Below are 14,970 nucleotides of genomic sequence, written 5' to 3'. Positions count from 1 at the left end.
TGTGCAGATGGATAGACCTGTGGTTGCCAAATACCGTTACTGTCACGGAAATACCTCTGCTCTACACAGGCCTCACGTATCACGATGAGTTGCACCTTAAGACCCTTTCCCGCCAGCAAAATGAGGACGTGTCCCGGTAACACTGAACCTCACAATGGAAAGGGTCAGGGTCCCACCTCTTTCTTCCCCAAAATGTTCCTAGAACCACCTTCCCTGCTCTGCCCGCTAAGGGCTCTTAGGCAAAGCAGCTCTGCCCAGGGACGAGATGACCTGTGCCATCCGACCCAACTCAAATCCGCAAAATTAAAGGTGAACACACGAGGGTGACTCTTCTTCAAACTTTGTGCAGCGGCAGGATCGTAGCCAGTGAGGTTTATCCGAGGTGCGATTATTGCTAATTGAAAAGACAGGAATTAAGGAAGAAAGAAAAAGAGACAGACAGAGAGAGAGAGAAGGAAGCAAAGGGGGAGGAGAAGGAGGGGAGGGGGGAGGGAGGGAGAATTCCAAGGTGATTTTCTCCTTCTACAGATTCAGAGAAACGTAGGACACCTTTGGTAAAATCTCTACCAATCTTTTCTAGCACGGTAGGAACTTTGTACAGAAGTTTCATGCTGATTCTTAAAAGTACTTCTTCTTGTTCTCTTTGGTCTACTTTTATATCCTGTAATTTGAGTATTCACTTAATTACATATAAGTTAGATGTTTTCATAGTCAATTCAAAGTCCACCATACAAAGAACATAACCCAAACTGAGGAGGTCACAGAGGCCTTCTCTTGGCACAAATAAAAATGGACCCAGTCATGCATTTGACAGAGAGAGTCATCACCGATAAAGGTCTTTGCTCCAAAGATCATGGGACAAAGAAATTCAGCCGGAGCGGTGGGGAGGGAGCGTTTCCTACCCCCAGAGATGACAGCTGCCCAGAGAGGAGAAAGGCAGCCGATGGCCACGTTGCTGGGAAGATTCAGCAGCCCCACAAGTGAGCGCGTCTTGTCCGAAATGGGTGAGACTTGGAACCAAAGAAGCACGCACATTTGTTTAGATCTTTCTGGCAGGTTTTCACGTATCAGCTCTCCAGGGTGGCATTGACTGGTTTTCCAGTGTCACAGCCGAGCCCCCCTCTTCAGTGTCGTGTGTGCCTGTTCCCAGTCAACTTGTTGTACCGGATTCCTCTCCATTCACTAGTTTTTGTGCAGCTGTTGTACACCTCAAGGGGTGGCTTAAATACCTATCCATATTTTATGGTTTTCCCCACAAATACTAGAGTTCTTTCTAAAATTGAGATACAACAAATGACCTTTGGCTGTTTTGTTTTGTTTTGTTTTTTTGGTGAAAAGGATAAATACTGAGGATTATGGTGCCCTTGACATTGATGTAGAGATTGTTTTTAATGAGAGAAGCATCCTGCCTCAGTTATTACTCCTGGCATCTCAGTAAATGAGTTAAACTGAAATCTTCATTTGAAATGAAGGTGGGAAATCTGAATTGTACAGATTAGCAATGAGTGCAAACGCATGCAGCAAATTGGTGAAACAGCTGAAATGCAAACCAGGCTCCGAATAAAACCACTTTGAATTTCCCAATAAGTTACATAAGCTGCACAAGTAAAGAACACATAGATATTCTTTATGTAGACAGATAGATGGATGGATGATACGTAGTTTGAGAGATAGATAACAGATGTTAGAAACAGACAGATGAGACATAGATACATAGATAGATGCTGGATAGATAACATAAGATAGATAGATAGATAGATAGATAGATGATAGATAGAAGATATATACAGAGAGACAGAGAGACAGAGAGAGAGGGAGAGAGAAAGAGAGAAAGATACTATAACAAATTCATCTGTGGTAGTCCTCGTTACTAACCGGAATTATAAAAGTGGATCTCAGGTTGTTTGCCCTGTGATTTAGCTCTAAGGAGAATTACATTTCTACTAAACAGTGATGTGCATGAGTTCCTCAATGCCAGCATCTGTAATTATTTTTCTCTTTTTTGTTTTAACCCTATATTTTCAAATATTCCATGAGAACTAAAAAATCAACTATAAGTCATTCAGGATTTCCTTTGGGGCGTATTAAACCCACAAAGACAGTACAATCATTTTAAGTTTCCTAATAACTATATTCAAAAGTGTTAATTTTGTTCTAAGTTACATTTTAACTTGTAGAATTTTCATTATTATTCCGTGGTTATAATTCAAGTATTCTTCTTGATTCTGTTAACTCAAGGTGACTTAATAAAATGCTATTGAGGTTCTAACCTCTTGAATTTGTTCAGTTTTACTTTGTTGTTAATGTTTAATTTTATCGCATCTTTTCACCACTTCCTTGGCTACATTCACTGTTTCCCCACCCACCACCTTCGACAACCAAAAATTAATTTTCTGTTCCTGAGTTCAGTTTTTTTAGATTTCACATATAAGCATTATGGCCCTGAACACTGATTCTTTGGAATCTGTTGAGAGTCCCTATGTTCTGTAACAGACATAGAGATATTCTTGTAAATATTCCATTCTGCTCAAAAAGAGTATGTGTTCTCCAAAATCTAATAGCTTGAATATAATATTCGTATTACTTAATCTCTAATAGCTCTAATGGTTGTTTGCCCAACCAAGGTCTTTCTTGTAAGGGGGAGTTAACATCACCATGAATTTATTATTGGCCTATTTCTTCCTATATTTCTTTTTGATGGTGTTTGATATATTTTTAGGCTATATTTTTAGGTGGGTATGTGTTTAAGACAGGCCACCTGTGACTTAGTATACACACGCACACACACATCTCTACCTTGTTTCTAATGACAAGGATCATTATAAAAAACATTTTATTGTTTTAAAGATTTCAGTTATATAGTGGTCTAGGAAGAAGCTGGTACCATATATGCAGAAACTGTTTTCTCATATGTACCATGTTGAATAACTCAGTCTCTTTTAATGACAAATATTTTAAAGCCAGGCTCCATTTTTGCAACTATAGCCATAAGTAGGATTTCAGATTTTCCGTAGTTCTTGACTGCTAAAATTTTCACTTCCAGGTACTTAAAGATGTGAGATGGCTGATGTTTTCCTGTAACAAGGTTTTGATTTATTAAAAGATTTATCAAATGCTTTTCTACCAATGTAAGTAAATAAACCAATAAAACTCCTGTTTTCACAAAAGTCTTATTTCCAGGAAGAAGCAATAAAATGAGTATTGTGAAATTAGATTCAATAAACGTTGTTCTACAATAAAGTCTTTTTACTGAGGCTTGTGTGAGACCTCCAGACACTTGTCAAACTGGCCGCCCTAAGTGTCACCAGCATGACCTGCAGATGAGACAAAGCTGAGGTTATCATTATATTTCCAGGAGCCGTAAAGGAGAACACCCTCCCACAGAGTGTGGTGAGAGCCTCAGAGAGGGAAGGTTAAGTGCAGAATTCATTGAGAATTGAAAGTCTGATTTACAGCACACCCTTCACAGGGGTCACTTGATTAGGGTTGGGTAAGGATCATGATACTCCAGTCCAGGATTGGTGGAAACAGAAAAGCCAGGTCTCTGAGATGAGAGATTCAAAGTCTTAAAAGGAACACATCGCGTACTGATGCTTCCCTTGAAGCGTTTTATGGGTCTTGCCCCAAGTTCCTGGAATGAACAGTCAATCCATTTGCTAGAGTTACAGTTTCTGGAAAGAAGTGCCGTTGAAGACAGTCTAACAGCAAAGTCAGTCACACCAATGCAAAGTAAGTTGTGTGCAGGCTGAGTGTACGAGGGGATGGTTTACATCTCCAAGTTTGCTCCCTTACTACCCTCTATATTCATGTCTTTTCACGACAATCTACCTTGAATTCATTTCAGACAATATTAAACCCATTCATCCTCCACTTTGGTTCTTTCGTGACACAGGAGATCTTAACTTCAATCAGCAAGTTTCCCTTTGAACTTATGCCTAGAGACCCATGACTTCTATGTGCACGGTCACCAGAGCCACACACGGAAGTACCCCTAGACTAAGACACGTGTCAGGGCGGCGTCTTTTTTTTTTGTCTTCTTGGTACAGTTCCCCTGCTGCACACCTGGGGCTCTCGTACACCTGTCCCTTTATTACCGAGTCCAAGCTTGCTCTGCTCGCTGCACGACAGGCCAATAAACCAGAGGCGAGGTGTTGAGGCAAGGAACACGACCTTATTCGGAAAGCCAGCAGACCGAGAAGACGGCAGACTAAAGTCTCAAAATACCATCTCCTCGGGGTTTGGATGCCAGTTTCTTTGACAGCACAGAGAGGGGGAGGAGATGGGGATGTAAAGTAAAAAGGCCGTGAGTTTTGCAAATATCCCCTGGAATGGCCAGCCTCGGGGAGGGGATATGTTAGTTTCTTCTTTCTTGCCGCCATCCACAGGTGGGCAGGGTCAGGATGTTTCCCTGAACAAAGGCACTTTGGTTTAACATTCAGGCAGCGGGCCAGGGTCCCCAGAGGCAGGCCATTCTGTAGAGACAGTATCCTTTCAGTGAACAAAAGCAGTGGAGAGTCAAGCTTAAAGTAAAAGAAACAGATCCAACATGGAGTCAGATCTGGCTCTTACCTGTTGTCCCTTCCCTTGCCCCTGACACTCTGACCTCACGCGGGTTCCCCATAGGACTTCCTCTCCTCACTCGGAGCCCGCGTCCCAGGACCCACCAGTGACCACTTTTCCCTCCCCTGAACTTCCCATGTTTATGCCTCGATTTGCTCCTTTGATCTCCAGTGTTTCATGGTCCGCCGTGTGTTCTCTTCCATTATAATCCAGATACACCCACCATATCAATATAAAATCCAGGACCCTTATCATCTGGTTTTCCACCCTAATTCTCTGGATCCTGAGGCTTATCTCACACTTTGAACAAGTGCTGATTTAAGAAAGACGTTATCAGCAGATCAGATAAAGTTTTTGGGGGGGAGACTAGCGTGTTCAGAGTTTTTGTGTTTTTAGTGCTGTTGAAATGAAACATTTGGCTTCATAAAATTTTCAGCTTTTCAACTAGTCACACGATTCTATCAATAAACGTCAGGTGTAAGTGCGACCGTTTCCTTATTCAGCTTTTACACTTTCTACGCAATAAAATCCCAAAACACATTGCTGGGGTTTTTAAATCCATCGTTCTGAATTGCTCAGAAAGTAATGTAGGACTTCCCTGATGGCACAGTGGTTAAGAATCCACCTGCCAATGCAGGCAACACGGGTTCAAGCCCTGGCCCGGGAAGATCCCACATGCCGTGGAGCAACGAAGCCTGTGAGCCACAACTACTGAGCCCGTGAGCCACAACTACTGAAGCCCACGCACGTAGAACCCATGCTCTGCAACGAGAGAGGCCACCACAATGAGAAGCCCACGCACCACAACAAAGAGTGGCCCCCTGCTCGCTACAACTAGAGAAAGCCTACATGCAACAACGACGACCCAAAGCAGCCAAAAATAAATAAATACAATAAATTTTTTTAAAAAGAAATTAATGTAAATATTTTATTTTTATAGAGAAGACAGGAAAAATCGTTTCTCATACTCTGCATCAAGAAGGTGTTGATTCATAAAAGAGTTCAAGTTTATGGGAGCTGGGTGCAACTTAGCTCCTCAGAGCCCCATGGCAGCCAAGTGGAGAAGGTCAAGGCTACGAAGACCTCTTCCTGTGACAACTCCACACACAAATACAGCTTGACACCTGAGCCACCAAGTGATTCATCCAAATTCCCACAATAAATATTTCCCAAATGAGGACTGCATAATAAACATTTGTTTAACAAATTAAACGCTGTAAAGGGTCAGGACCGTATATTCTTCTCATTGGGAAACTGTTCTCCAAATTCAAGAATTTCCCTTCACAGGCAAAAAAATCCAAAGGAGGAATCTAATCTATTTTTCAGGATTTAGATTACTTTGAGAGGCTTAGAAGATGTTTGGAAAAGAATATTTTCCCCTCAATTCGACATGGCTTGGTTTCTTCAAATATACTCAAGTGTCTACATGTAATTTCTCTTTGTTAGATGAATGGCTCCATTAACATCTAGGCAAAGGTCTTCAATTCTGCAAAATTGTAAAAATGAATAAAACACTTACGCTCTTTAATGCGCTGCCAAGCCAGAAGGTAACATAAGATTTATTTTTAATTCTACCATTGCTTACTGTCATGCATCTATGTGTCTTCACATCCAATTGCTATTGCCTCACTCAAAATGCATTACTCACTTTATGTCCCGACATAATCAGCCTGGCATTTTCCCCGGATGTGCTGGGTCACATTAAAAAACAATGATAGCCACTCTGTGATAAATATTTGATATTCCAGGATCATGTATTCATAGCATTGATCTAAAAAGCTGTTATAAAAATAAACTTATGACTCCAAAAGTCTATCACTTACAGTTTCAAAAGAGTAGTCATTTTCCCACATGCATTTATTATTTATAATAGCTGTGTGCACACCACTCCGATAACTACAACTAGAAGGCGAGTGCAACCGTTAATGACTCAAGGTGCTCAAAAGTATCTCTGCAGAAGTTAAACCTCTTGAGTGTTTTTTCCTTGAAAGCTTGTAAATATATCTTTAGAGTAAGATTGATTACGTGTAGCTAAAATTGTGGATTATGATAAAGAAATGGCATCACCTGTCAACATCACAACGCAGAGGTGGTTTTAAGAGTGCCAGCCGCGGAAGAGAAGGCGTGTGTCTCCAGAGGATGACCTGGTGTCACCTGTGGTTCCACAGAGGAAAGGTCTGGCGGGCATCTGAGAATGAGGAAGCCGTCACCAGGCGGGGAACTCGCCCGGCCGCCTGCACCGCCCTCCTGCCGGGGAATCTCCTGGTCCTGACACAGAAAACCCACCTGTGCAGGAAATGAAACAGACACCCAGGAACATACTAGTGGAGTCTGACACTTTGGGGCCTGGTGAAAGTAAAACTTGTGGTTCAAAGGGGAAAAAAGCTGGTTTTCAGTTCACCGGAATTATCACACGTTTCTTCCCAGGGATCTGCCCCTGGGTCACCTGTGGACAGGGTTGTCAGGGAGGGAGGGGGAAGGACACAGGCAGAGAAGGCGCCGGGCCTGGGCTGCGTCTGATGGAAGCAGTGTCTGGTGTTAAGGCGTAATTTCTGCTTGTCCCTTCCTCGCCGCCCCCCGTTCAAGTAATCTGCTTCCCGAGCATCTACTGGATATCAAAGTCGCGACTCAGCCACCAAAGGAAAGGGACCAAGGAGGCTCTCAATCAGGTTTATGCCTCCACCCTAATTTTATGTCTAATAACGTTATGTTTTACTCACAGAGCAAATGTCTTATTGATTCTCTTGAGCAATGTTCGGCGTTGAGTTTCCTTCACCCGTTTCTACAGATGAGTCTGAACATAAAGTCATTATGACTCAGGCCGCGTGGGACTGGCTGGAACACATGCTCAGACGTGATCCACGGGAAGTAAAGTCACATCTCAGTCAGACAGAGAGAGAAATATCACATGATTTCACTTATATGTGGGATCTAAAAAATGATACAGTTGAACTTATTTACAAAACAGAAACAGACTCACAGACACAGAAAACAAATTTATGGTTACCAAAGGGTAAAAGGGATGAGAGAGGGCTAAATTAGGAAGTTAGGACGAATGTACACACCCTACTGTACATAAAATAGATAGACAACAAGGACCTACTGTACAGCACAGGGAACTCTGCTCAATATTATGTAACAACCTACAAAGGAAAAGAATTTGAAAAAGAATAGACGCATTTATATGCATAACTGAATCACTTTGTTGTACACCTAAAACACAACATTGTAAATCAACTATACTCCAATATAAAATAAATTTTTTTTAATTTAAAAAATAAAATGATCTCTTCTTCCCTGAGTCCCTGTGAAATGGTCATAACAAAGTTCCAGGTACGAGGTATGTTGCTGTCAATATTTTTTAATACATTTGGAGAGTCCAAATTCTGTTCTGACCGGTTCCCGGGGCTGTGTCTGGGTGTCTCCTCTGAGATCTCAGAACTGCCTCTGCTTCGTATAAGATGGGCTGCTCTTTCTGTATCACAAAGTAAAGTTCCTGGGCAGCCAGGGCCACCCAGCGATGTGTGACTCATTACCCTCCCGTCCCATCTCACTTCTCTCAGGCCACTGCGGCCCCTTTTCCCTTGGCACATAATTTTCTTTCTTCCAGGGAAACGTTTCTCTAACCTCGTTGTATGTGTGTCCTCATTTTTACTCTTAGCTCAGAGGCGTCTAGAGAAGCTGCCCAACGACACCCAGGCTGTAGCCCATTTAAGATGAGTCACTAATACTTAGCATCAACCTGTTTACTTGACTGTGCTTGCCTCTCCCATGAGGATACAAGCACCATCAGTGCAGAAGCATATTTGTCTTATAATCCCTGCAAGACTGTCGCTTTATTTAACTGGGTGCTGGGCTTTTATCACTGAGAGAGATCTTGACAGACTTATTTCTTTGAGTCTGGAATCCAGGACAGGGCCCGTCCCATTCTTCGCACTCTCCTTAGTCTTATCGGTTGCTTTATGAAATCTGCCCGATCCTTGCTGGAGTTCATTTCTCTTTTGCAGTGTGCTTTTAGAAATGGCCAATGTTTGCCGCACACACAAGGACTCTCACTCTTTCCAGCCACATTTCCAGGCTTATAGAAGGAATATCGTCACAGCAGGTGGGCGGCCTTGCGCTGGTTATTTCAGCAACAGATTACCCGGTGTTTCCACGCTGCGTGGACACACCTGCTGCTTCCAGTCTGTGGTAGCTGCCCCTTTTCTACCCTCTGAGCCCTCCCTAAGCCAGTGCTGTATATTTGCACTTACATAGCAATGAATCTGTCATCTTTTCCTGTGATATATACTTGTCATTTACCAGGGATGAGTTTAAAGACATACCCAAAGAAGGAATTTTCATTCTTTAGGGAATTGTCATTGCCTTATATAAATGTTCCTTTATTTTGAACAGAGATAATGAAATTAATGGAAAGACACTATATTTATTTATATTTTTAATACCAAAACGATATATTTAAATCATATTTTAAAAGATATACAGTAAAATACCTTTTTGCCTAATTGAAGGATGCAAAATAAGGTGCAACAAACCGAACAAATAAATACCAATCAGTTATGCCTATATTACCTCAACTCTTTTATTCTACTTATTTTTCCCCAGAAAAAGGCGCGTGTGTGTGTGTGCACGTGTGTGTGGCCTGTCTTGCTTTGCTATACGTCTAATGCTCCAGCAAATCAATGCACCACGTTGTATTCACCCATCTGCACAGTGGCCAACTCTTTACTAGCTGATCACTTACTTTTTTACTTTTTTGTTCTTATTGCTCCAACAAACAAACAGCCTCTGGATTCCTGGGCACCCTCATCCTTCCCAGGGTGATTCTAAGGTAGATACTAGGATGATAGCTGTTGAGTTTTAGGATATGTCCAGTTTCAGCTTTACTGCCTTCTTCCAAATTGTCCTTCAAAGTGATATTCCAATTTACACCACAGGCAAAAATACCCATTTTTTTCCCTTTACTCTATCACCAACAATTACTATTCTTAAGGGGTTCATTTATGTCAACTATAGAAAATGTTGGCTCATTACAATCTTAATGTCTAATATTCTGTGTATAATGAAACTGAGCAACGTTTTACTATTGTATCTGCCGTTTGAGAGCCGTCCTCTGTGAACTGCCTCTTCATAACGCTTGTCCGGGTCTCAGCTCCTTTTTATTGGATTGCTTCTAATTAACTTGAAATGCTATAAGACAGACTTATGGTTATTTTGAAGTGTTTGCGTTACTGTGTTGAGTTAATGCATGTTTTCGTGTGTAGACGAATTTCGTATATTTAGCGTGTATGTATATGGTATATTCAACCCTTTTCAATGTAGTTCTATATATAGGGAATTCAATTGTTCCCAAATGATTTATTGGCGATTCTGTTTCTTTGAATATATCCTCATTCCTGCTGCAGCAGGCGGGGTTGCTAAACCACTCACATACTTTGAATGCAGCTTATCCGGAATGGGTGGGGTATTTGGCTGCATAATCCTAGTGGGATCAGTGCTAAGAAAAGAGCAGAACTGCAAAATAGTAATGATAACAATAGTGATCATAATAGTTCTTTGAAGCAATACTATTGCTAGAGCTGGCGTTGGTACTTTTACTCTCATTCTTTGATTTATGAGGTTGGGAGATGACGCCCCACCCCCACCCCCAGCCCTGCCCCAGCTCCACCTGCACCAGGTATGGGATGGAGCAGCTCCACCCCCTGGCCCCCAAAGAGCCTGTTTTCTCTCTGTCCAGGGTGGGCTCACAGGTGCAAATAAGGTAACACAAGCAGAGCACTGAGAAGGGTCCTGGCACCGAGGGCTCGGTCACGCCGGCTTTCACGGAAGTGGAAAAAGCAGCACCGGGTTCTGACCTTTGTAAAGAAAACCGGGATTCAGCAGAGATCATGATCTCTGAGTATCAGAGGGAAAAAGTAAACTTATCAGTAACGAAAATAAATCACGGTGATACTCTTATATGTTACATTCATTCGAGAATCCCTTTTCATTCAGTAACTTTATGAAGTCATGGAATTTTTCGAGTCTATTTTATTGACCCCTTACCTTTGCGTTTGACAGACTGACCTGATGGATGACTCACTGCATTTAAGCAACGAGCTTCACACCTCGGCTGTCTGGAAAAGCACTGGGAGCATTTTGGACTAAATGAAAATGGTGCAGTTACGGTAAGCTTTGAATAAAATTCAAAAAACAACTCGGGAAAATTATGAAAGCTAATTAGAAGAAAGAGCTACAGGGTAAGAGGGGTGAATGCTCAGTCTGACACTGGCTGGTGGGTCAGAGTCGGGTTGCACCTGAAAACCTTCTCAAGATAGAAAAGGAAGCTGCCGAAGAGAAAAACCGCTTTTCCCAGCAGGACACTAAGTGCCCTGTGCCTTGGCAACAGTGCTCTGTGTGTCCCGAGAGCAGATGCTTCCGTCAGAAAGGCCTTCCAGTTACAAATCACGTGCTCCTGTGTCTTAAAGAACCTCGAGCCGGCTTCGTGGGCTCGTGTGGGGAAAAGGAAGTAGAAGTTTGCTTAACTTACCCTTCAGCCTAATGATTCAAGGGCCACAAGCCTGGACTCATAAGCTCTGCAAACGAGAGAGAATCAAATATACAGTGCACAATAAAGATAAATGGACATGATGCTAATTTTCTCCAGTTTTACCAATGTCACTAGTCAAAGGCAGATACAATATTTGTAGGTTTAGCAACGGCAGAGCCATTACTTTTCTGCAGGTAATTTATCTATACTAGTTAAATAGAGAAAAAAGCGCTATTATTTTCTTTGATGAAAAATCTCCTAAAGTCAATATTACACCCTTTACAAAATTAAATTAAAAGACTTGAATGTGCCAAGTTCAAACATGGAATGGAATATTACTGCTCATATTAAGTAGAGCTGTAATAGTCTTTTCCAATTAATAGACACACAAAAATAATTGTATCTGACATGCCTGCGTCCTGTCATTGACCGTTAATTTTGAGAGCCTGACAGCTACTGAAGACCCTGGTCTCTTTCAGCACAGACATTATTATCCCAAGATGTGGATTGCGTCTGTGCGAGAGAAAAAGTCTGCCTCCTTAATTCAAATTAAAACCCCTCACACACCACTTAACTGCATGATAGACTTGAGTAATACAGTACATTTTGGTGTGGTTTGGTAGTCCAGATGCTATAAATTGTTGTGAATCATGTTTTCAGTTAATAAGACAAGAATGCTTTATGCAACTGATACAGATCGAATGTAGTAGTAAATGTAAGTGGGTAGCATTTACACTCACACGCCTGTACGTACGCACCCACGAGAATCAAACCGCGAGGAACTTGAAGTCCTTTTGAAAAGACAAAATATACGTAATTTTCAAGTATTGAGAGAATCAAATAATCAATTTGATACTGTTTTTTCTATATGATTTCATTTAGGTTTGACCTTCAAACAAAATAGTGAAGAATCTACTACCAACACTTTATGCATGAAAAATATTATTTCATTGAAAATACAATCAAATAGCAGATTTCTGAAATAGATGCATCCTCTGTTTTATTTACTTATATTTCCATTTTAATCTCTGTAGCGTAACCAGTTACCTTCTGGTTGTGAGGATTATCAAGAAACTCAATTTTAGTCATAATTCATTTTGGTTCTTCTTGCTAAAGGTATTAGTTTTGAAGAGATGTGTGCCAGCCCTGGCTATGTCATGAAAATCAGTATTTCACCTTCTAATGTACAATTTTTGGTGCTGCGCCATGTCAGGATCCCAAAACCTGTCTCCTACTTCCGCTCCAGATCGTCACCCCTGTTTTTTGTGCTACTATTATCATACATTTTACTTTTCAGTTAATACAAAGTCCACAATACATTTCATTTATTTTTGCCTTAAATATTTGACCATCACTTTAAAAAATACGAAAATATTTTTCTTCATATTTACTTATATAGTCAACATTTTCAGCCCTTTTAATTCTTTTTGTGTTTTTGTTTTTGGTTTTGTTTTGTTTTAATATATTCAAGGTTTTATACAAAAGCGTTTTCTTCTGCTTGAAGGCCTTTCTGTAGTGCCAGTCTCTTGGTGACAAATTCCCTCCACTTTGTTTTCTGAAAAATGTTTTTCTTTTTTCTATTTTTCAAAGATATTTCCACAAGGCATAGATCTAAATGACAGATTTTTTCCTTGTGGTACTTTAGCGCTGCCATTTCCTTGTCATCAGGCTTCTATTGTTTCTGCTAATAACTTTGTACATATTGTTACATTCGCCCTTCTACATGTGATGGGTATTTTTCTTCTAGCTGTCTTTAGTTTTTTTCTCCTTATTACTGGTTTTCAGAAAATTAATTACGGTGTGTCTTGGTATGTTTTTTTTTTTGTCTTTTGAATTTTGATGAGCTATGATTTCATTGTTTTCATCAAATTTGGAAAATTTTCTATCATTTTACCCGCACATGTTTTTCAGCACTTCCTGCCCTCTGCTGGGACTCCAGTTCCACACGTCACTGAGGCCTTGTTCATTTTTAAATTTACTAATCCTCTAAGCTTTTCTTTTTCAGTATCTAATCTGTTGTCCCTTAAAGTACATTTTCCTTTACTTCAAATACTGTACTTTTTACCTCTAGACGTTTTATTTAACATCTTCAGTCTCTCTTCTCCTTATGCTTGTATTTTCCTTTAAAGTTTCCTTTAAAGTTTAAACAATATTTATTACAGCTATTTTTAAAACCTTATCTTCTAGTTCCATCTTGCTTGTCCACTATTTAGTTATTTATTTTTTGTTTCTATTCATTGCTTTTGGTTAGTCCAGAGATGCCCTGTTGGTTCCCTAAACTTTTCTTACACTTTTATAATAGAGACTTCATTAAATTGCAGCTGAGGGTGACTTTTGTATCCTGCTGGGGGCTCTGACGGACAGATCAGACCAAAACCCAACAAGAAGCAAGTAGAATAACCTTTAGCAGTTTCCCAGAACTCGGCAAGGGATGGTGGTCATGAGCCCAGCTTGTGTGGGAGAAGAACCCGTACGTTTCAGGGTATCAACCACAAGCTGCAGGTGTACGGAGATCTCCAGCCTGCGAGGGAGAGCTGGTAATTCCAAGGCTTATCTTCAGACCTACCAGGTGACCAGGGCATCAGTCATAACTAGCAAAATGAGAATCTCAAAACATGGAATAAAACTGAACAACTGCGCTAGGTGAAAGAAAACAACAGCAAATATATAAACAAAATAAAACTCAAATCACTGAGGGACTGAATAGGCAAACATTGAGAAGGGCAGAGTAAGAGATGCCCCGTGTCAGTAGCAGGATTTGGGGACTTGGCTCAACTGCGTTGATAGTAGGGCAAGCAGGGTTGTCCTGGGACTGTCGCAGTTTCTTCAGTTTGTAATGTTCATGCCCACATCATAACGGTGCTCCGTTTCACTCTCAACATGACTCTAAAACAAACAAACAAACAAAAAAAACCGTCACTCTGTATTTAAATCATTGATTCCCAGATCCTGTGTGTTTCTTGTTCTCAAGAGAGAGACAGTTACTGGTTCAGGCTGGTCGGTTCTCTGGACCATCAAGTGTCAGAAGGACAAGGTCAGAGAGCAGGGGTTTAGTCCTTGGACATTCAGAAGCCACTCTAACCAGTGGTGACCATGGCTTTGCAAGCCACGACAGAAATATTAAATGTTATCCTTCGGTAGACGGCGCTGAAGACACATTGAGTGTCATCTGATTCTGAGAAGCTCCCGTAGTAGTTGGGGGATGACGGATTGCTGCATGGAGAGACCCCTGCAAGGAGAAGAAGACAGCACAGAAATTTGGGGATGAGATCAAACAAGTCTACCTTAAGAAACTGGAAACAGAGAGAAAGAAAGCAGAAATATATTTGAAAAAATCAGCAATATTTTGAATGTAAGGATGAAAGATGTGGAGAGAGGCAGTCAGATGCAACTCTAGGTTTCCAGGCTAAATGACTGAGTGCATATCTGTACCACGAAGACCAATAAAGTGAGAGGAGACACATCTCAGGGTAAAAGAAAACATGCTCAGTATTTGACATGATAGAACTGAATGTTTCGGTAGACTTCAAGTTTTAGCTCAGAGAGAATTAGACCAGGCAAGAACATAGTTCCCACCCTACAATAAGAAAGAAGCTGGACTACATACAATTTACTATGAACTCAAAGACCAGGCTGCAGAACAAACAAATAACAGGTAAGGGGGAGCGAGGCTGGTTCCTGCAGAGGGAAATACAGCTCATCACACAGGCAGACATGCTGCGGAGCGTCATGTCAGCCAGTGGCAAGACTGGCCTGGACGTTTTTTATAAATCGCTCAACACTGAGTACATTAACCCCGCTGGCTGTAGACACTGGGTAGCTCTTCCTCGGGGAAGCCTGGGAGGAGCTGGTCCCTGGAGGGTCACAGAGAATCCCAAGCA

General features: G+C 41.2%; 1 long non-coding RNA gene and 1 pseudogene across 2 annotated transcripts; both read left to right on the top strand.

The window, feature by feature from the left end:
- Positions 1 to 337: 337 nt before the first annotated feature.
- On the top strand, positions 338 to 407 carry LOC115803741 (U4 spliceosomal RNA; annotated as a pseudogene).
- Positions 408 to 8,284: 7,877 nt separating this feature from the next.
- On the top strand, positions 8,285 to 14,002 carry LOC149747067 (uncharacterized). 2 transcript variants are annotated; one of them, XR_016388571.1, is made up of 3 exons: positions 8,285 to 8,665; positions 10,621 to 10,727; positions 11,972 to 14,002. It is a non-coding gene; the product is annotated as an uncharacterized LOC149747067 (long non-coding RNA). The 2 variants fall into 2 exon arrangements; XR_016388570.1 differs by lacking the exon at positions 8,285 to 8,665 and adding an exon at positions 10,216 to 10,321.
- The last annotated feature ends 968 nt before the right edge of the window (positions 14,003 to 14,970 follow it).

The sequence above is a fragment of the Delphinapterus leucas genome, chromosome 17 (genome assembly GCF_059928025.1).
Source record: "Delphinapterus leucas isolate spDelLeu-1000000601 "Yukka" chromosome 17, BTC_Dleu_Yukka2, whole genome shotgun sequence".
Taxonomy (NCBI): Eukaryota; Metazoa; Chordata; class Mammalia; order Artiodactyla; family Monodontidae; genus Delphinapterus; species Delphinapterus leucas.
Note: the sequence above shows the minus strand (reverse complement) of the source record. Positions and strands in the feature narration are given on the sequence as shown.